A 22,276-nucleotide genomic window follows, 5' to 3' on the forward strand; every position below is an offset into this window, starting at 1 on the left:
TTGCAAAGATCTTTCATTTAGTGTTTTTTTTTTTCCCCCAGAGTGTCTTGGCTTTCCATGCCTGAAATACTCTCATGGGCTTTTAAACCGGATCTGCATGCTGTAAGGGCTGATTCTGATGCCAGAGTGCTGTTTAGGACATCTGCCATTCTATGGGTCTGCTGTGTATCTCACTTCCCATGTTGGATCATTCTCTCCCTTTTTTATTCTATCAGCTAGTATTTGCAGACACTAGTCTTGTTTATGTGATCCCTTTGGTTCTTAGTCCTATCATTATGATCAGTTGTGAACAGAAATTGATCATCGGGACTAGTGAGATGGCATTGGTACATGCCACCTTGATGGGATTGAATTGGAAATCCCCTGATATGTTTCTAACTCTACCGTTTGAGGTAAGTCAGCTTGAACATGTCCCGAATTGCACATCTCTTCCCTCTCTTATTCCCACTCTTATATTTAACAGCGATCACTTTTCAGTTAAGTTTCAGCACTTAAGAATAATTGTGTATCGATTACAGTATTCAACCAAAAGTAATAAGTAGAACAAACAAACAAAAAATACTAAGAGGGATAACGTATTTGTCGTTCCCCCTCTTCGTGGAGGAACAACACTAAACCCTGCCTAGGCTTCATATCCGAGTCACGGCACCATTATGTCACTCCCCCTCTTCATGGAGGAACGACACTAAACCCTGCCTAGGCTTCATATCCGAGTCACGGCACCATTATGTCACTCCCCGTCTTCGTGGAGGAACGACACAGGACCCTGCGCTGTTCTTTTGTCTGCTCGGCCCTCCCCGGGTTTGCTGCTGGTTCTTCCTGGGTTGGCTACCGTCCCTCCACCTCCGTGGAGGGGCGGGCCCCCAGCCACTTTCCCCACTTCCGCGGGGGAGCGGCACACCGCCGGCCAGCTCTCTCGGGGGCTGCACAGGTGTTCCTTCAGATAGATATTCCCCTTAGATGTTCCTGGTGCATGTTGTCTCTCTCCTCCTTTATAGTCCTCTTCCACCAATCCCAACTCGGCTGCCCACACGCCGAGTACGCTGCTCTCCTCCAATCAGGAGCAGGATCAGCTCCTGGAGGTCATCACTCAAGTTGGCAAGAGGCAGCTGCGTAGAAGCTGTTTCCTCCTCTCCCAGCGCCATATTGTGGGAGAGCAGATGCATAGAATAAGTCTTAATTCCAGTAACTTAGTCTAGTCTGAGTTGCTCCCCACAGATCCCCCTTTCTTTTTATTTTTGGCGTTGATACGCGCCTGTCTTCGGTGCCCCGCGGCACACACTCTGCTCTGCTTGCTAGAGTTGCCCACAGGTGCTTACAAGACCTACCAATCAGGCAAACCGAATCCGGGTCCTCTCTTCGCCATGTTGTGAGGAGGTTTTTAGGCGCTGATGCATGCCTGAGTTCGGTGCCCTGCAGCGCATGCTCTGCTCTGCTAGAACTGCCTGCAGGTGCTTACAAGTCCTATCAATCAGGCAAACCGAATCCAAGCCCTCTCATTGCCTTCTTGTGGGGAGACTTATTGGTGTTGATAACGTGCCTGTCTTCGGTGACCTGCAGCCGCCCACAGGTGCTTATTGTCTTACTAATCAGGCAGACCGAATCCAAGCTCTCTCATTGCTGTGGTGTGGGGAGGCCTTATTTTTCTCTATTTCTCTATCTCCGGGCATTCCTATTTCTCCTATTTCTTCTTTCTGCCAGCATTCCTATTTCTCTCATTTTACTTCTAAACTTGTTTCTCTTATCTTCGCGGCTTCCCGGCGCCCGCCCTGAGGCTGCTTCTCGGCACCTCACCGCCCCGCGGCGGCTTCCCTGCTTTGCTCCGCTTCAGCCCGCGCTCTCATCTGCACGGCTTCCCGGCGCCCGCCCTGCGGCGGGCTCCCGGCTCTGCGCGGCTCGGCTTCGCGCACACTCCGTGGTCTCCACCACTTCACGCCCGCACCACGGCCTTGCGCCAGCCCCGCGTTCCCTATCTATTCACGCCCCGTGCTCTCTCTGCACGCAGCGGCTTCCGCAAATCACACAGCGTAGCTTACGTTTCCGCCACTGGTATTCAATCCAAGTTCCCCGGACTAACCTGGCGAATTCCAACCTGGCGGCCCACGTCTCTGCCTCTGGTTCCAGATCTTCGCCTCTTGCTCCCCGGGCTGACTTGAAGAATTCCAAGCTGGCTTACGTCTCCGCCTCGGCCTGCACTCGCAGCTTCATCCTCCCTAACATTTTTCTCTGCCCGGTATGTTTCCCTAAGTTTTCTTCCAACAATATTCCTCTCTCATTTCTCCTGGCCTCTCCCCATAGTCCGCATCTGAGTCCAAGCCTCCTCCAGGTTTCACTTTCGCTTTCAATCTCCTAGCTTCACCGCCATAGTCCGCATCCGAGTCTATGAAAGCTTTCACTTTCGCTTTCAATCCTAACTTCTTTCCCACAGTCCATATCCGAGTCTATGCCTAGGCTTTCAATAGCTTCTTCCGGCACCTTTTCCGTCCAGCTTTCCCCTAGGCTCTTTGCTAGTCTCTCTCTCCGGTATTTTCCACTTCTTCCCTCCTAGGTTTCCTATCCGAGTCACGGCACCATTATGTCGCTCCCCCTCTTCACGGAGGAACGACACAGGCCCCTGCGCTGTTCTTTTGTCTGCTCGGCCCTCCCCGGGTTTGCTGCTGGTTCTTCCCGGGTTGGCTACCGTCCCTTCCACCTCCGTGGAAGGGTGGTTCCCCCTGCCACCTTCCCCACTTCCGCGGGGGAGCGGCACACCGCCGGCCGGCTCTCTCGGGGGCTGCACAGGTGTTCCTTCAGATAGATGTTCCCCTTAGATGTTCCTGGTGCATGTTGTCTCTCTCCTCCTTTATAGTCCTCTTCCACCAATCCCAACTCGGCTGCCCACACGCCGAGTACGCTGCTCTCCTCCAATCAGGAGTGGCTCTTGCAGCTTATCAAGTTGGTAAGAGGCAGCTGGGTAGAAGCTGTACACTCCTCTCCCAGCGCCACATTGTGGGAGAGCAGATGCATAGAATAAGTCTTAATTCCAGTAACAGTATAGTCCGAGTTGCTCCCCACAGTATTAAGTTGTTCATCAACAGTCAGGGCAAGGGCTGATCAAGTCACCGTTTCTCATAGTGTTCATTTCACTTTAACAGGTTTCCTTTTTGGTGCTCAGTTAGTTGTCACACGACCTGACACCATCAAATTATTAGAGAGCATTGGAAAAGCCCTGCAAGATGTAGGTACTGGCAATGACTTCTTGGAAAACACCCCAGAAGCACAGGCAGTCAAAGCCAAAATTAAGATTTGGGATTGCATCAAATTGAGAAGTTTCTGTACTTCAAAAGAAACAGTCAGGAAAGTGAAGAGGCAACCGACAGAATGGGAAAATATATTTGCAACCTATGCAACAGATAAAGGGTTGATAACCAGAATCTACAAAGAAATCAAGAAATTCTACAACATCAAAACAAACAACCCACTTAAGAGATGGGCCACGGACCTCAATAGACATTTTTCAAAAGAGGAAATCCAAATGGCCAACACACACATGAAAAAATGTTCAAGATCACTAGCAATCAGGGAAATACAAATCAAAACCACAATGAGGTTTCACATCACCCCGGTGAGAATGGCTCACATTCAGAAATCTACCAACAATAGATGCTGGCGAGGATGTGGGGAAAAAGGGACACTAACCCACTGTTGGTGGGAATGCAAATTGGTTAAGCCACTATGGAAGTCAGTCTGGAGATTCCTCAGAAACCTGAATATAAGCCTACCATTCAACCCAGCCATCCCACTCCTTGGAATTTACCCAAAGGAGTTTAAATTGACAAACAAAAAAGCTGTTTGCACATTAATGTTTATTGCAGCTCAATTCACAATAACTAAGACCTGGAACCAACCCAAATGGCCATCAACAGTAGACTAGATAAAGAAATTATGGGACATGTACTCTATAGAATACTATACAGCAGTCAAAAACAATGAAACCCGGTCATTTGCAACAAGATGGAGGAATTTGGAAAACATCATGATGAGTGAATTAAGCCAGTCCCAAAGGGACAAATATCATATGTTCTCCCTGATCAGCGACAACTAACTGAGTACCAAAGGGGAAACTTGTTGCAGTGAAATGGACACTATGAGAAACAGTGACTTGATCAGCTCTTGTCCTGATGGTTGATGTACAATGTAATACTTTATCCGTTTTAGTATTTTTTGTTCTAGTACCATTGGTTGAACTCTGTAATTAACACACAATTATTCTTAGGTGTTTAAATTTTAACTGAAAAGTGATCTCTGTTAGGAATTTGGAAAACATTATGTTGAGTGAAATAAGCCAATCCCAAAGGGACAAATACCACTTGTTCTCCCTGATAGGTGACAACTAACTGAGCACCAAAAAGTTTCTGAGTTCTAATAGGACTTTCTCAGGGGTTCCAAGATGGTGGAATAGTGACAGGGCAGTCTGCTCTAAGCTAGGCGAATATAGTGGAGGAAAAAGTGAAGAAAGTACATTCTCAAGGGAAAGTTGCAGGAAAACTGCAGTGGAGGTTCTGTAGAAACAGTAGACATGCCGTGGATCTGTGTAGAACGTGCAGATGTGCAGCAATGATCGTGGACATAACAAATAACCCCAGAAGCCCTGATCCAGAGAACATACCCGCTCAGCTGAGCAAGATGAGGTCAGACTACACAGGCCCATGCCACTGTTGATACAGCTGGAGGGAGAGCCTAGCGGACTACACCATCTTTGAGTCCAGCCCCAAACCCTGGGGGAACAGGACAAATGCTCACCTAGAGGGGCAAAAAGCAATACATCTCTCTCTGCCCCAATTTTCCCCCTCCCCCAACAACAGCACCTGAAACCAGCTGTTAGAGGGCTGGTACCATTTTGGACATAAGCAGGTAGCAGCTGCTGCAGCTCTTGCATGCACACCCAACAACCAGCAGTAACAGTCTTCATCCTGTAGACAGGGGCAACCTCAGCAGTTTGGATGCAATTGGTCGGGATGGTCTCCACCTTGTCAGCGGTGCAACAACAGCAGATTTGCTGTACTCACCTGGCAGTGGGCCAGGAGGGGGCTCCATTCTGACAGAAGTACCACCTGCAGAGACTCTTGTATGTGCCCAGCATTATTGTGAAATGAGCAGGGCTGCAACCAGTGCGCATTGACAATACATGTAATCCAGGAGTATTTGCCAGAAGGAAAATTCCACGTTCCCACTGACTTTGAGTCAACTGGGAGGATTAACAGGGGGCTGGGTACCCACATATGACTGTGAGGTGCCCCCAAACTCTCAACAGATCATAGGCTCCAATGGTCAATTAGACTAGCCAGAACACACACAGGCAGCAGGTCTGTGAACCCCTCAGCCTCTCTGTAGAGGCACAAGCTAGCAGGGGAGAGTGGATCATCTTGTACTCCTTGACCATGGGAGATATGAGTGCTGAGACTCTGAAAACATTGTGACTGCTTGAGACAGCACAAGTATAGCTAGGTCTCTGGGAAAACGACAACATGATTATCTTAACAGATGCAGAGAAAACATTTGATAAAATACAACAACCTTCATGATGAAAACCTTAAGCGAATTGGGTATAGAAGGAACATTCTTCAACACATTCAAGATAATCTATGACAAACCCACAGCCAGCATGTTATTGAATGGGGGAAAATTGGAGGCATTCCCACTAAGATCAGGAACTAGACAAGGATGCCCACTCTTGCCACTGCTATTCAATCCAGTCCTAGAAGTTTTAGCAAGAGCAATAAGGCAAGAAAAATAAATCAAAAGAATACAAATTGGGAAGGAGGAAGTCAAAATTATCCCTATTTACAGATGACATGATCATATATAGAGGAAAATCAAAAAACTCCACTAAGAGACTATTGGAACTCATGAAAGAGTTTGGTAAAGTAGCAGGATATAAAGTCAACACAAAATGATCAGTAGCATTTGTATATACAGATAACGTCATGGCTGAGAAAGAACTTCTAAGACTAATTCTAGGCACAATAGATAAAAAAAATTAAATATTTTAGAATAAATTTAACCAAGCATGTGAAAGAAATGTAAATTTCTTAGAAAATGATGAAAATTACAAAATATTTGAAGGAAACATTAAATAAACATTATACATTATACAAATATTATAAAAAGAAATAGAAGAAGAAATTAAAAAGTGGAAAAATCTTTGACGTTCATGGATTGCAGGAATCAATATCATCAAAATGTCCATACTATATGGCCGGTGCCACAGCTCAATAGGCTAATCCTCTGCTTGTGGTGCCGGTACCCCAGGTTCTAGTCCCAGTCAGGGTGCTGGATTCTGTCCCAGTTGCTCCTCTTCCAGTCCAGCTCTCTGCTATGGCCCGGGAATGCTGTGGAGGATGGCCCAAGTGCTTGGGCCCTGCACCCGCGGGGAAGACCAGGAGAAACACCTGGCTCCTGGCTCCTGGCTCCTGGCTCCTGGCTCCTGGCTCCAAGCTTTGCATCGGCATGGTGCACCAGCCACAGCAGACATTGGGGGCTGAACCAACGGAAAAAGGAAGACCTTTCTCTCTGTCTCTCTCTCTCTCTCACTGTCCACTCTGCCTGTAAAAAAAAAAATGTCCATACTATCAAAAGTAAATTATAGGGCAGTTCCAAGATGGTGGAATAGGGAGGGAGCTCACTGATAGTCCAGGAAAAGATTGTTTCATAAAAGTGGAGACAGTGAAGTCTCAGGGAAGAGTTAGGGGGGAAAACTGCAGAGGAAACTCTTCCAGAATTAGAGGGACACGGTGGATCTGCATGGAGCACATGGGCATCCACAACTCAGGAGCCCAGCTGCAGAGAGCCTTCACACCAGCACTGGAAAAAGAGGTGAGGCAAAAACACAGTAGCCTGAGACACTGGCAGAAAAGTGGCAGGAAGAGCCTAGAGGGAAAGAGGCTTGAAGCCCCGTGGAAGAAAGTACACCAGCCTAACTAGAGGAGAGAAAAAAATAAAAGAGACAGTACAGACATGATTCTCTCTCTCCACTCATCTTACAAAGGCATGCAAGACAATAGAGCAGGCACCATTTTGTTTGTTTTGACAGGCAGACATACATAACAGCTGCGCCAGCTCAGAGTTGCACCTGCCCTCAACCAAACAGAAAAAACCTGACTCTGGTGGGGAGTAATAACAGAAGACTAAGACCTAGTGAGTTTGTGGAGCTTATGAACAGGGACTTTGAAAAAAAAACTGAGGGTGTGTAGGAGAACTCACGGTGTGGCTGAGATATAAATAATCTTGGTGGGAGACACCACAAACTCAGGCACCCTTGGCTACCTGGTGAGACACTGCAGGGGAATCTGAGCTTACACTGAGGACTACTCAAATTCTTTGTGTGGTCCTTGGGACACAGAAGACAAATATTATACCCACTAGGGCTAGTGCTCAAGCAGAGATTGCCATGGAGGAGAAGAGATCAGCTCTGTGGAATTATTTCCCTTCTGAATAAAAAAAGAGAGAGAGAAGACTTACCATGCGAAACCTGTGTGTCTCCTTTGATAGACCCTTAAACCTGAACAACTGAACAGAGCTCTCTGGCCTCACCCACCACAAGACTCTAGAGATTCACCAAAGGCAGACAGTCTGCTTAATCTAGAGTCATAGAATAATGAGACACCACAGCGAGAAAGAAAAAAAGAAGAAGAAACGAAAGAATATCTCCACAATGCCAAACAACAAATGCAAAAACTGAGGAAATAAGAACAAGGAAGACTTGTGATGCTCCCAAATGAACATGACACTCCAATACAAGATTATGAAGAAGATGAGATAGAAGAAATGCAAGATATGGAATTCAAAAAATTTATGATAACATTTAGAAGTTATCAAAAATAAATGCATGAACTACAGACATCCATGCAGGACAGGACAGAAAATCTCTCTCGTAAAAATGAAATCTTAAGTAGGAATCAAAATGAAATGAGGAATTTAGTAGAACATGAAATTGAGATATTGAAGAGAAATCAAAATGAAATGAAGGATTCAGTAGACATGAAAAACACATTTGAGAGCCTTAAAAACAGAATCAGTGAGGCAGAAGAGAGAACATCAGACTTAGAAGACAGAGCACAGGGAAGTATATAGTCAAACCAAAGACAAGAAGGGGAAACTAGAAATTGAAAAAATATTGTTGGGATTCTACAGGATACTATTTAAAAAACCAACATTCGGGTTCTAGGAGTTCCTGAAGGCTTGGAGAGAGAGAAAGGATTAGAAGGCCTTTTTAGTGAGATACTAGCAGAAAACTTCCCAGGTTTGGAGAAGGAGAGACAACCGAGTACAGGAAGCACATAGAACCCCTAATAAACATGACCAAAATAGATCCTCACCATGACACATTGTAATCAAACTCACCACAGTGAAACATAAAGAAAAGATTCTAAAATGTGCAAGAGCGAAAGGTCAGATTACTCTCAGAGGATCTCCAATTAGACTCACAGCTGACTTCTCATCAGAAACCCTGCAGGCTAGGAGGGAATGGCGAGATATAGCCCAGGTACTAAGAGAGAAAAACTGCCAGCCCAGAATATTATATCCTGCAAAGATCTCATTATGAATGAAGCTGAAATAAAGACCTTTCATAGCAAACAGAAATTGAAAGAATTTGTCACCATTCATCAAGCCCTGCAAAAGATGCTTAAAGATGTGTTACACACAGAAACACAGAAACATGGCCATCAATATGAAAGAAGGTAGAGGAAGAAAACCTCTCAGTAAAAGATCACAGGAAGTTCAAAGCATATATTAGAAATATCTTTGGGAAAATGGCAGGGCAAAGTCACTACTTATCAATAGTCACACTGAATATAAATGGCCTCAACTCTTTTTGTTAAAAGACACAGACTGGCTGAATGGATTAAAAAGCAAAACCCATCTATTTGCTGCTTGCAAGAAACACATCTTTCCAACAACGATGTATGCAGACTGTAAGTGAAAAGGTAGAAAAAGATATTCCATGCCAACAGAAACCAATAAAGAGCTGGCATAGCCATCTTAATATCAGACAAAATAACTTTAACACAAAACTGTTAAGAGAGAGACAAAGAGTGGCACTATATAATGATTAAGGGATCAATTCAACAGGAAGATGTAACTATTATAAATGTATATGCACCTAATTACAGGGCACTGGGATATTTAAAAGATCTGTTAAGGAACTTAAAGGGAGACTTAGACTCCAATACAATAGTGTTGGGGGACTTCAATACACCACTTTCAGCAATAGGACAGATCAACCAGATAGAAGATCAACAAGGAAACAGCAGATTTAATCAACACTATAGACCAACTGGATCTAACAGATATCTACAGAACTTTCAATCCTATATTTAAAGACATTACATTCTTCTCAGCAGTGCATGGATACTACTCTGGATTTACCACATACTAGGCCATAAAGCAAGTCTCAGAAAATTCAAAAGAATTAGAATCATACCATGCAGCTTCTCAGACCACAGCGGAATGAACCTGGAAATTAGCAACTCAGGAAACCCCAAAAAGTATGCAAACACATGGAGACTGAACAACATGCTCCTGAATGAACACTGGGTCATTCAAGAAATCAAAAGAGAAATCAAAAACTTTCTGGAAGTAAATGAGGATAACAACACAACATATCAAAACATAGGATACAGCAAAAGCAGTGTTAAGAGGAAAGTTTATAGCAAAAGGTGCCTACATGAAGACATTGGAAAGGCACCAAACAAATGAACTATCAATGCATCTCAAGGATCTAGAAAAAATGCAGCAAACCACACCCAAATCTAGTAGGAGAAGAGAAATAATTATAATTAGAGAAGAAATCAACAGAATTGAATAAAAAACATACAAACGATCAGCCAACAGAGAGCTGGTTACTTGAAAAATAAACAAAATTGACACATCTTTGGCCCAACTAACTAAAAAAAGAAAAGACCCAAATCAATAAAATCAGAGATTAAAAATGGAATGTAACAACAGACACAACAGAAATAAAAAGAGACATCGAAATTACTAAAGAGTGTTGTATGCAAGCAAACAGGGAAATCTATCAGAAATGGACAGATTCCTGGACACATACAACCTACCTAAATTGAACCATGAAGACATAGAAAACCTAAACAGACCATAACCAAGTCAGAAATTGAATCAGTAATAAAGGAACACCCAACAAAGAAAAACCCAGAACCAGATGGATTCACTGCTGAATTCTACCAAACATTTAAAGAAGAACAAACTTCTATTCTTCTCAATCTATTCAGAACAATCGAAAAAGAGGGAATCCTCCCAAATTCTTTCTATGAAGCCAGCATGACCTTAATTCCTGAACTTGAAAGCGATGTGATGGAGAAAGAGAAAAACAAACCAATTTCCTTGATGAACATAGATGCAAAAATCCTCAATAAAATTCGGGTCAATAGAATGCAACAACACATCAGAAAGATCATCCACCCAGACCAAGTGGGATTTATTCCTGGTTTGCAGGAATGGCTCAACATTTGCAAATCAATCAATGTGATACACCACATTAACAAACTGCAGAATAAAAACCTTACCATTATCTCAATAGATGCACAGAATGCATTTGATAAAATACAACACACTTTCATGATGAAAACTCTAAGCAAACTGGGTATAGAAGGAACATTTCTCAATACAATCAAAGCAATTTATGAGAAACCCACAGCCAACATCCTATTGAATGGGGAAAAGTTGGAAGCATTTCCTATGAGATCTAGTACCAGACAGGGATGCCCACTCTCACCACTGCTATTTTATATAGTACTGGAAGTTTTAGCCAGAGACATTAGGCAAGAAAAAGAAATTAAAGGGATACAAATTGGGAAGCAAAAAGTCAAACTATCCCTTTTTGCAGATTATATGATTCTTTTTTTTTTTTTTTTTTTTTTTTTGACAGGCAGAGTGGACAGTGAGAGAGAGAGAGACAGAGAGAAAGGTCTTCCTTTGCCGTTGGTTCACCCTCCAATGGCCGCCGCGGCCGGCGCGCTGCGGCCGGCGCACCGCGCTGATCCGATGGCAGGAGCCAGGAGCCAGGTGCTTTTCCTGGTCTCCCATGGGGTGCAGGGCCCAAGCACCTGGGCCATCCTCCACTGCACTCCCTGGCCACAGCAGAGGGCTGGCCTGGAAGAGGGGCAACCGGGACAGAATCCGGCGCCCCGACCGGGACTAGAACCCGGTGTGCCGGCGCCGCTAGGCGGAGGATTAGCCTAGTGAGCCGCGGCGCCGGCCAGATTATATGATTCTTTATTTAGGGGATCCAAAGAACTCTACTAAGAGACTATTGGAACTTATAGAAGAGTTTGGCAAAGTAGCAGGATATAAAATCAATGCACAAAAATCAACAGACATTGTATACACAGGCAGTGCCATGGCTGAGAAAGAACTTCTAAGATCAATCCCATTCACAATAGCTACAAAAATAATCAAATACCTTGGCATACTTAACTAAGGACATCAAAGACCTCTACAATGAGAATTACAAAACCTTAAAGAAAGAAATAGAAGAGGATACCAAAAACTGGAAAAATCTTCCATACTCATGGATTGGAAGAATCAATATCATCAAAATGTCCATTCTCCAAGAGATGTATAATTTGGGACATGCCCAGGCTGACTTGCCCCAAGTGGTGGAGTTGGAAGCATACCAGGGGATTCCAATTCAATCCCATTGAGGTGGCATGTACCAATGCCATCTCACTGTTCCAGGTGATCAATTTCAGTTCACAGTTGGTCATGGTGGAGAGACTGGGAGTCAAAGGGAGCACATAGACAAGTCTAGTACCTGCTAACGCTAACCGATGGAGTAAATAAAGGGGAGAGTGATCCAACATGGGAAGTGAGATACTCAGCAGACTCATAGAATGGCAGATGTCCTAAATAGCACTCTGGCCTCAGAATCAGCCCTAAAGGCATTCAGATCTGGCTGAAAAGCCCATGAGAGTATTTCAGGCATGGAAAGCCAAGGCACTCTGGCAAAAGATCTCTGTGAGTGAGATCCCAGTGGAAAGAACAGGTCCTCAAAGAAGGAGGTACCTTTCTCTGAAGGGAGGAGAGAACCTCCACTTTGACTATGACCTTGTCTAAACAAGATAAGAGTCGGAGAACTCAGAGGGCTTCCATAGCCTTGGAAACTCATGACTGGAGCATAGGGAGATTACTGATGCCATAGACAGGAGTGTCAATTGGTAAAGTCAACAACAGGAGTCACTGTGCACTTACTCCTCATGTAGGATCTCTATCCTTAATGTGCTGTACATTGAGATTTAATGCTATAACAAGTACTCAAACAATATATTTCACTTTGTGTTTCTATGGGGGTGCAAACTGTTGAAATCCTTACTTAATGCATATTAAACTGATCCTCTGTAAAAAAAAAAAAAAGAAAGAAATTATCAATTCCCAACTTGACTCTCACTGGGATTAAACATGACAATAGGTCTGATCTGATTTCATCATCATTTAAAAAAATCATCTATTATTTTTCACTTTATGTTTCTGTGTGGGAGCAAACTGTTGAAATCCATACTTAATGTATACTAAACTGATCTTCTGTATATTAAGATAATCGAAAATGAATCTTGATGTGAATGGAAGGGGAGAGGGAGTGGGAAAGGGGAGGGTTGTGGGTGGGAAGGACGGTATGTGGGGGAAGCCATTGTAATCCATAAGTCGTACTTTGGAAATTTATATTCATTAAATAAAAGTTAAAAAAAAAAGTAGAAATGCAACCAAAAAAAAAAAATGTCCATTCTCCCAATAGCAATTTATACATTCAATGTGATACCAATTGAAATACCAAAGACATTCTTCTCAGATCTGGAAAACATGATGCTGAAATTCATATGGAGACACAGGAGACCTCAAAAGATAAAGCAATCTTGTACAACAAAAACAAAGCCGGAGACATCACAATACCAGATTTCAGGACATACTACAGGGCAGTTATAATCAAAACAGCATGGTACTGGTACAGAAACAGATGGATAGACCAATGGAACAGAATAGAAACACCAGAAATCAATCCAAACATCTATAGCCAACTTATATTTGATCCAGGATCTAAAACCAATTCCTGGAGCAAGGACAGTCTATTCAACAAATGGTGCTGGGAAAACTGGATTTCCATTAGCAGAAGCATGAAGCAAGACCCATACCTTACACCTTACAAAAAAAGCCACTTAACATGGATTAAAAATCTAAATCTACAACATGACACCATCTAATCATTATGGAACACTGGAGAAACCCTGCAAGATATTGACACCAGCAAAGTCTTCTCGGGAAAGAACCCAGAAGCACAGGCAGTCAAAGCCAAAATTAACAATTGGCATTAAATCAAATTGAGAAGTTTCTGTACTGCAAAAGAAATAGTCAGTAAAGTGAAGAAGCAGCCAACAGAAAGAGAAAAATTATTTGCAAATTAGGTAACCAATAAAGGATTAATAACCAGAATCTACAAAGTGATCAAGAAACTCCACAACAACAAAACAAACAACCCACTTAAGAGATGGGCCAAGGACCTCAATAGATATTTTTCAAAAGAGAAAATCTAAATGGCCAACAGACACATGAAAAAATGTTCAGGATCACTAGCAATCAGGGAAATGCAAATCAAAATACAATGAGGTTTCACCACATCCCGGTTAGAATGGCTTACATACAGAAATCTACCAACAACAGATGCTGGTGAGGATGTGGGGGAAAGGGACACTAACCCACTGTTTGTGGGAATGCAAACTGGTAACGCCACTATGGAAGTAGTTTGGATATTCCTCAGAAACCTGAATATAGCCCTACCATACAACCTAGCCTTCCCACTCCTTGGAATTTACCCAAAGGAAGTTAAATTGGCAAATCAAAGATTTGTGTGCACCTCAATGTTTATTGCACCTCAATTCACAATAGCTAAGACATGGAATCAACCTAAATGCCCATCAATAGAAGACTGGATAAAGAAATTATGGGATATGTACTCTATAGAATACTATACAGCAGTAAAAAATGAAATCGGGTCATTAGCCAGAAAATGGAGGAATCTGGAAAACATGATGTCCTGATCAGCCCTTGTCCTGACTGTCAAGGAATAACTTACTACATTATTTCTTTTAGTATTTTTGTTCTACTTAATACCATTGGTTTTACTCTTTAATTAACACACAATTATTCTTAGGTGTTTAAATTTAACTGAAAAGTGATCCCTGTTAAATATAAGAGTGGAAATAAAAGATGGGGGAGATGTACAGTTCTGCACATGCTCACTCAGACTTACCCCTAATGGTAGAGCTAGAAATGTGCCAGGTGATTCCAATTCAATCCCATCAAATTGGCATGTTACAATGCCATCTTACTTGTTAAAGTGATCAGTTTAAGTTCATAATTGTTCAAAAAGATAGGATTGAGTATCAAAGGGATTACATAAATAAGACCAAATAATAATTTATAGAATTAAAAAGTAGAGAATGATCCTGCATGGGAAGAAGGAAACATAGCAGAATCATAGAATGTCAAATGCCCTAAACAGCACTCCAGCCTCAGAATCAGCCCTTAAAGCATTTGGATCTCGCTAAAAAGCCCATGAGAGTTTCACAGGCATGGAAAACCAAGATACTGTGGAAAAAAAATGACCTAAATGAAAGATCTCTGTGAGTGAGATCCCAGAGGAAATAATGGGCCATCAAAGAAGGATGTACCTTTCTCTGAAGGGAGGAGAGATCTTGCACTTTGAATATGGCCGTGTTTAAATAAGACCAGAGTTGGTGAACTCAAGAGGCTTCCATAGCCTTGGCATCTCATGGCAAGAGCTTCGGGTGATTACTGATGTCATAAATAAGAGTGTCAATTATTAAATCAACAATGAGAGTCACTGTTCACCTGCTCCCCGTGTAGGACCTCTTTCCTTAATGTGTTATACTATGCAAATTAACAGTAAAACTAGTACTCAAACTCTATACTTTGTTTGTCTTTGTGGTGTAGCCTGTTGAAATCTTTTTAGTCTATACTAAGTTGATCTTCTGTATATAAAGATAATTGAAAATGAATCTTAATGAAGAATGGGATGGGAGAGGAAGTCAGAGATAGGATGGTTGCAGGTGGGAGGGAGTTTATGGGGAGAAAAGCCACTATAATTCAAAAGTTGTACTTTGGAAATTTATGTTTATTAAATCAAAGTTTAAAAAACTGAAAAAAGCAAATTATAGATTCAATGAAAACTCAATCAAAATATCAACAACATTCTTCTCAGATCTAGAAAAAAATATGCTAAAATTAAAATGGTAACACAAGAGAACCCAGATAATGCAATCTTAAACAACAAACACGAAGCGAGAGGCATCACAATACCTGATCTCAAGACATACTACAGGCATCTATAATCCAAACAGCCTGGTACTGGCACAAAAACAAATGTGTAGACCAATGGAACAGAATAGATATTCCAAAAATCAATCATGCACCCTCATGAGAGAACCAGAAGCAGCTCTGGGCTCCCAGCCTCGGATGGTCTCAGTTCTGATCATTGCTATCCTTTGGGGAGTGAACGGGAGAACAGACGACACTTTCCTCTGCCTTTCCCCTTTTCTCTCTGTGGAATTCGACCTCTCAAATAAATAAAATTTTTAAAAAGAAATGGGCAAAGGACCTGAACAGGCATTTAGGCTTTTTTCAAAATAGGAAATTCAATTGGACAACAGACACTTTATAAAATGCTCAGGATCACTAACCATTAGGGAAATGAAATAAAAACCCACAATGAGGCTTCACCTCTCCCCGATTAGAATGGCTCTCATACAGAAATCAATAAACAACAAATTCTGGTAAAGATGTAGGGAAAAGGGAATATTGTTGATGGGAATATAAACTGATGCAGCCACTGTGGAAGATAGAATGGAAAAATCCAAAAATATACCTACTATATTACACAGCCATCCAGTCCTGGGAATTTACTCAAAGGAAATGAAATCAGCATATAAAGAGTGATCTGTACCCCCATGTTTTTTGCAACACAATTCACAATAGCTAAGATATGGAATCAACCCAAATGTCTGTCAACTGAATACTGGATAAAGAAATTATGGTGAGGCCAGCACCGTGGCTCACTTGGTTAATCCTCCTCCACCTGCAGCACCGGCATCACATACGGGCGCCAGGTTCTATTCCTGGTTGCTCCTCATCCAGTCCAGCTCTGCTGTGGCCCGGGAAGGCAGTGGAGGATGGCTCAGGTGCTTGGGCTCCTGCACCTGCATGGGAGACCAGGAGGAAGCACCTGGATCCTGACTTTGGATTCGTGTAGCTCCAGCCATGGCAGTCATTTGGGGGGTGAACCAACGGAAGGAAGACATTTCTCTGTCTCTCTCACTGTCTAACTCTATCTGTCAAATAAAAAAAGGAATTATGGTATATATACACTATTGAATAGTACACAACAGTAAAAAAATATCCTGTCATTTGCAACAAACTGTCCCAAAAAAAGACAAATAATATGTTCTCTCTGGTCTGTGGTAACTAATATTGCACCTAAAAGGTCATCTATGGGAGTTAAATGGATACTTTGTGATGCAAAGAGCCCTTGTCTCTTCTGTTGAGGAACATTCTTTTTTGTTTGGTTGGGTTTTTTTTTTCTTCATACTATTTTTTGAACTATTTACTTAATGCATGGTTAATCTTATGAGTATAAAGTTAATTGAAAATAGATCTTTGTGAAAAAAGAAAAAATGGGAATAGGAGAGGGAGGTGGCCAAAGGATGGGAGTGTGGCTCAAAAGGAGGGAAAGTTGGGAAGAATTACAATATTCCTAAAATTGCATATATGAATGCATGAAGTTTGTATTCCATAAATAAAATTTTTAAAAAAAGACATGCTGAGCCAGCGCCGCGGCTCACTAGGCTAATCCTCCGCCTAGCGGCGCCGGCACACCGGGTTCTAGTCCCGGTTGGGGCGCCGGATTCTGTCCCGGTTGCCCCTCTTCCAGGCCAGCCCTCTGCTGTGGCCCGGGAGTGCAGTGGAGGATGGCCCAGGTGCTTGGGCCCTGCACCCCATGGGAGACCAGGAAAAGCACCTGGCTCCTGGCTCCTGCCATCGGATCAGCGCGGTGCGCCGGCCGCAGCGCGCCGGCCGCAGCGGCCATTGGAGGGTGAACCAACGGCAAAGGAAGACCTTTCTCTCTGTCTCTCTCTCTCACTGTCCACTCTGCCTGTCAAAAAAAAAAAAAAAAAGACATGCTACAGGCTTTTGTGACCATTTGGAGTGTGCACCAGCAGAAGTAAGATGTCTACGTTTTTTTAAAAAGACATACTATAGGCATATATAATCAAACAGCTTAGTACTAGCACAAAAATAGACATTTAGACCAGTTAAACAAAACAGAAGCCTCAGAAATTAATCCATGCATCCAAAACCAATTAATCTTTGAAAAATGAGCAAAAAATCAATCTCTATAGAAAGGATAGCATCTTCAATAAATAGTGCTGGGGAAAATTGGATATTCATGTGCAGAAGTATGAAACAAGACCTTTACGTTAAACCTTATACAAAAATCAATTTAGGGGTCAGTGTTATTGCATAGCAGGTAAAAGCCACCGTTTGAGCACCAGCATTTCATATTTGTGCCAGTTTGGTCCCAGCTGCTCGAATACAAATCCAGCTCCCTGCTCATTTGCCTGGAAAAGTAGTGGAAGATGGTTAAAGTAGTGGAAGATGGTTGAAGTCCTTGGGCCCCTGTACCCACATGGTAGACTCAGAAGCTCTTGGCTTTGATCTGGCCTTGCCCTGGCTGTAGCAGAGCTATTTGGATAGTGAACAAGTGAGGGCACAATCTCTCCCTCTGTCTCTCCATCTTTCTCTGTGTAATTCTGCCTTTCAAATAAATAAAATAAATCTTTAAGAAAAACTCAGCCCTAAGTGAATTGATCTAAATCTATGACATGATATGATCAAATTACTAGAGGAAAACATTGGTGAAATTTTGTAAGACATTGGAATAGGTAAATACTTCTTGGAAAAGACCCTAGAAGCATGAAGCACAGGCAATTAAAGCAAAAATGTACAAAAGTGATTACATCAAGCTAAGAAGCTTCTGCATTGCAAGAAAACACTTAACAAATTGAAGAGGCAACCAACAGAATGCAACAAAATATTTCTGAAATCTATAAAGAGCTCAAACTCAGTAACAACAAAACAAATATCTAGTTAAGAAATGGGCAGAGGTCATGAACAGGCATTTTTCATAGGATACAATTCAAATTGCCAACAGACACATGAAAAAATGCTCAGCCATAAAGGAAATGAAAATGAAAACCTCAATGAGCTTTCATCTCACCCCAGTTAGAATGGCTATCATCCAAAAATCAAAAAACAATAAACGTTGGCGAGGATGTTAGGGAAAAGTTACCCTACAACACTACTGGCAGAAATGAAAGGTAGAACAGCCATCGTGGAAGACAGTATGGAGATTTCTCAGAAAACTAAAAATAGATCTATGATATGACCAGTCATCCCACTCCTGGGAATTTACCCAAGAAAACAAAATCAACATAAGAAGGAGTTGTCTGTACCCCCACGTTTATTGGAGAGCAATTAACAATAGCAAAGATGTGGAATCAACCCAGATGTCCATCAATCAATGACTGGATAAAGAAATTGTGTTATATATACTTTACAGAATAGTACTCAGCTGTAAACAAGAATGAAATCTTGTTTTTTGAAACAAAAAGCATGCTATTGGAAATCATTACGCTTAGCGAAATTAGCCAGTACCAAAAAGACAAATATCATGTTTTCTCTAGTTTGTAGTAATTAATATAAAGAACACAAAAATGTAATGTATACAAATGAAATTGACATTTTGAGATTTGATTATTGTTTACAGCCCTTGTTTTCTACTTACTCCTTGTTAAATTTTTTATTTGGTGGAGGGTTAATCTTGTAATTATAAAATAAACTATGTCTCTGTAAAAATTAAGAGAAAAAATAAGGAAGGGAGGAGGAGGGAGTGTAGGAGCATGACCAGGAGGAAGGATGAGTGGGAAATATTATGCTCTTAAGTCTGTTACATGAAATACATGAAATTTGTTCACCTTATGTAAATTTAATTAATTTTTTAAAAATTTTATCCCAAACACTAAACAAAAGAAAATTAGGAGGGTGAAAGGAAAAGAGGGAGGGGAAGGAAGAAGGAAAAAAATATCACTATGTTCTTAAAACTGTACCTACAAATCACACTGAATTTGTTAAAAACCAGTTACAAAGTAAAAGAAAAACATTTAATAATAAAGCTGTAAGAAAAGCTATAGTATACATAATATTATAATCCTTATTCATAAAAATATAAATGGGCTTCAAAAGTGTACCATCATGTGCATGACAGCTAACAGGTTGCATTTTCCTAGTTTTGTTTTTTTGATTTTATTATTTTGTAATTAGTGACAGTGTTCAGAGGTGGAGAGAGAAAAAAGCAAAATTCCAGGGGCCAGCACTGTGGCATAGTAGGTAAAGCTGCCACCTATGATACCGGCATCCCAGTGTCCCAGTTGCTCCACTTCTGATCCAGCTCCCTGCTAATGACCTGTGAAAAAGTAGTGTCAGGTGGCCCAAGTGTTTAGGTCCCTATCACTCACATGGGAGACTCAGATTAAACCCCTGGATTCTGGCTTTAGCCTAGCCCAGCCCAGGCAATTGCAATCCTTTGGGAAGCAAACAAGCATATGAAAAATCTCTTTAACTCTGCATTTAACTCTGCCTTTCAAAATAAATAAATAAATCTCTAAAAAAATTCAGCACTGTAACATCACTGATGTGTTTACTATTTTTAAATTACATGCAAGAAATCTTAAAAAGCAAACCAGATGTAAACTCTAATTGGGTAAATATCTAATAATGATTAATATCTATTATTAAATTGCAGGAGGAGATAAACTTATGGTTTTAAAATTAAAAATGAGAATATTCCTCAAAGTAGCCTTAAGCAAAGGAACCACTGCAACAGGATTTCAAATAAGCTGTCTTAAGTTATTTTCTCTAATGGGCAGCTCATTTGAACTGTGAAAGCTGCTACTACTTAATCCACAGGTCACTTTTCCTCTCAGGAAGTGGCACTTTGCTGTTTGAATCTGCTCCACTAGGCTTCTACATTGTGTTTGGGTGAATTGTATTTTTCATTAGATTTTCCACTTCGTGGTTTCTGCAAAACACTTTGCTTCTCGTCCACTTTGTATCTTGCCTGTGCTCATTAGCACGAACAGCTGTGCATTCAGAAAGGCAAGGTTGACCCTCAAGCCAAGCTATCCATTTGTTAATTGTAGGACCAGTAAAACATACAAAGGGATAAACAATTGAACCTACAGTTCTTCACTGCGCTTGAGGATCATGGATGCATTTGAATTGTTTCTTAACCTGCCAACATTTTGGAACATCTTGCTCACTTTATGTTGGTTAACTTTTGTGTTTAAAATTTCTAAGCTCACCATCACTTTATATTTTCAGAGTGTCAGGAAGCACATGCTTGGTCTATTGCCCTAAGTCACTGCTCAAAGGCAACTGGTTGAAAAGAATTTGCAGCTAGAGCAAAGGTGACAAGTTGACCTTTCCTGACTGCAGAGACCTTTGTCATAATAATCAGCTGCCTTCTGGCCTGCAAGAGAATGATTCTCTCTGCTTTCATTTATTGTTTCTAATATCAGCTCTGGGTCATTATAAATACTATTCCACAAGTCTGCAGAGAGCAAAACTTTGAGTGATGATGTCCTTGAAATGCCCCAGACCTTAATTTCAGCTGGAAAATCAGGCAACAAGATGTTTTCTTATCTTTTGAAGGAAATACTTACCATGCTATTTTATGTTAGCCAATAAAGTGTATTTTCAGATAAAGATTCATTAATCCTTGTATATTTCCCAGCTATTTACATTTGTGATGGAATTTGCCTCAAAAGAGACAAAAGTTCACATTGTAAATATTCCTCCAACTCTTCCCCAGAGGACCTGCAGCCATTTACTAGAGTGTCTACACAATGGAGAAAAGAATTATCAAAACGTTTGAGAGATTACTAAACACTGGTTCTAAACTGACTAATTTCTAGAAACTGAATGTGCCACTGCAAGGTATGCGGGAAAAAACGTTGTGATGCATTCACTTGATCCATGGGATATTTTATAATTAAAATTAATCATGGTTGGGGGAAGGTATGCAGGGCTCACAGTTGTCAGGTCCTAGATGAAGCCTTACATAATTCCAAATTATAGTGGCACAGCTGGCCCATGGACACAACTGGCAGTTATTCACCAGGTTCTCAGTGTCTAACAGATATAAACACACTGGGCAAATGGAAGAATCCCTGTGGGATTCGGGTCACTGAAACTTCCATTCCCTACCAAGATAGTAAACATGGGAATTTCAGAGATCACTGCCACCATAAGTCTTAAAGGGGGGTTGACATTGTAGCATAGCAGATTACGTCACTGCCTCCAATGCCAGCATCCCACATGGGCACCAGTTCGTAACCTGCTGCTCTGCTTCCAATCCAACTCCCTGCTCATGTACCTGGGAAATCAGCAAAAGATAGTCTAAGTGCTTGAGCCCCTGCCTCCCACATGAGAGACCTGGGTAAATACATTCCTGGCTTCTGGATTCAGCCCGGCCCAACCCTGGCCATTGTGACCACTTGGAGAATGAAATAGTAGATTAAGTATTCTTTTCCCCACCCTCCTTGTAACTCTGCTTTTCAAATAATAAATGTTTCTTTAAAAAAAAAAAACATAAAGAAGGACTATTTAATCCACCATTTAATTATCAATCGGACCATTTAAATCACCAATTGGCCCGTGCAGAGAGCAGGTGTATTTTAGAGAATGACTATGGATTATATAGTCTTAATCAAATGATGACCACAATAGCAGCTGATGACTCCAGTATACTATGATTGCTAGAGTAAATAAACATGGTATGTAAGTAATGCAAATTACTTAATGTTAATTTGCAATGACCACCAGAAGAAATGTGCTTTCACTTTGCAGGGAAAACAGTACACCCCCCACAGCAGCAGAGTTCCACCTCTCTCTGCTATTAAAAAAAAAAAAAAAAAAAAAAAAAAAAAACACGGAGATGTTAATACTCCACTATGTTCACCCGGATCCACAACACCGACAACATTATGCTTATGAGCTCTAAGGAGCAGGAAGGGGTAAGTATTTAATGTCTTGGTGGGATAGATAGAAAACAATGCAAATTTCAAACCCATCAACAATAACCACCTTGGTGATG

The 22,276-nt window shown here is 41.5% G+C and overlaps 1 long non-coding RNA gene across 2 annotated transcripts in view; it reads left to right on the forward strand.

Moving 5' to 3' along the window:
- Positions 1-22,276, forward strand: part of LOC127482887 (uncharacterized) — a 60,341-nt gene that overhangs the window by 16,238 nt on the left and 21,827 nt on the right. The window contains exon 2 of one of the 2 annotated variants that reach the window (XR_011388082.1): positions 20,993-22,196. This is a non-coding gene — a long non-coding RNA (uncharacterized lncRNA). Of the gene's footprint in view, positions 1-12,721; positions 22,197-22,276 lie in introns of those variants that run through there. The other variant, XR_007908779.2, reaches the window with a different exon arrangement.

This window comes from Oryctolagus cuniculus, chromosome 4 (assembly GCF_964237555.1).
Source record: "Oryctolagus cuniculus chromosome 4, mOryCun1.1, whole genome shotgun sequence".
NCBI lineage: Eukaryota > Metazoa > Chordata > Mammalia > Lagomorpha > Leporidae > Oryctolagus > Oryctolagus cuniculus.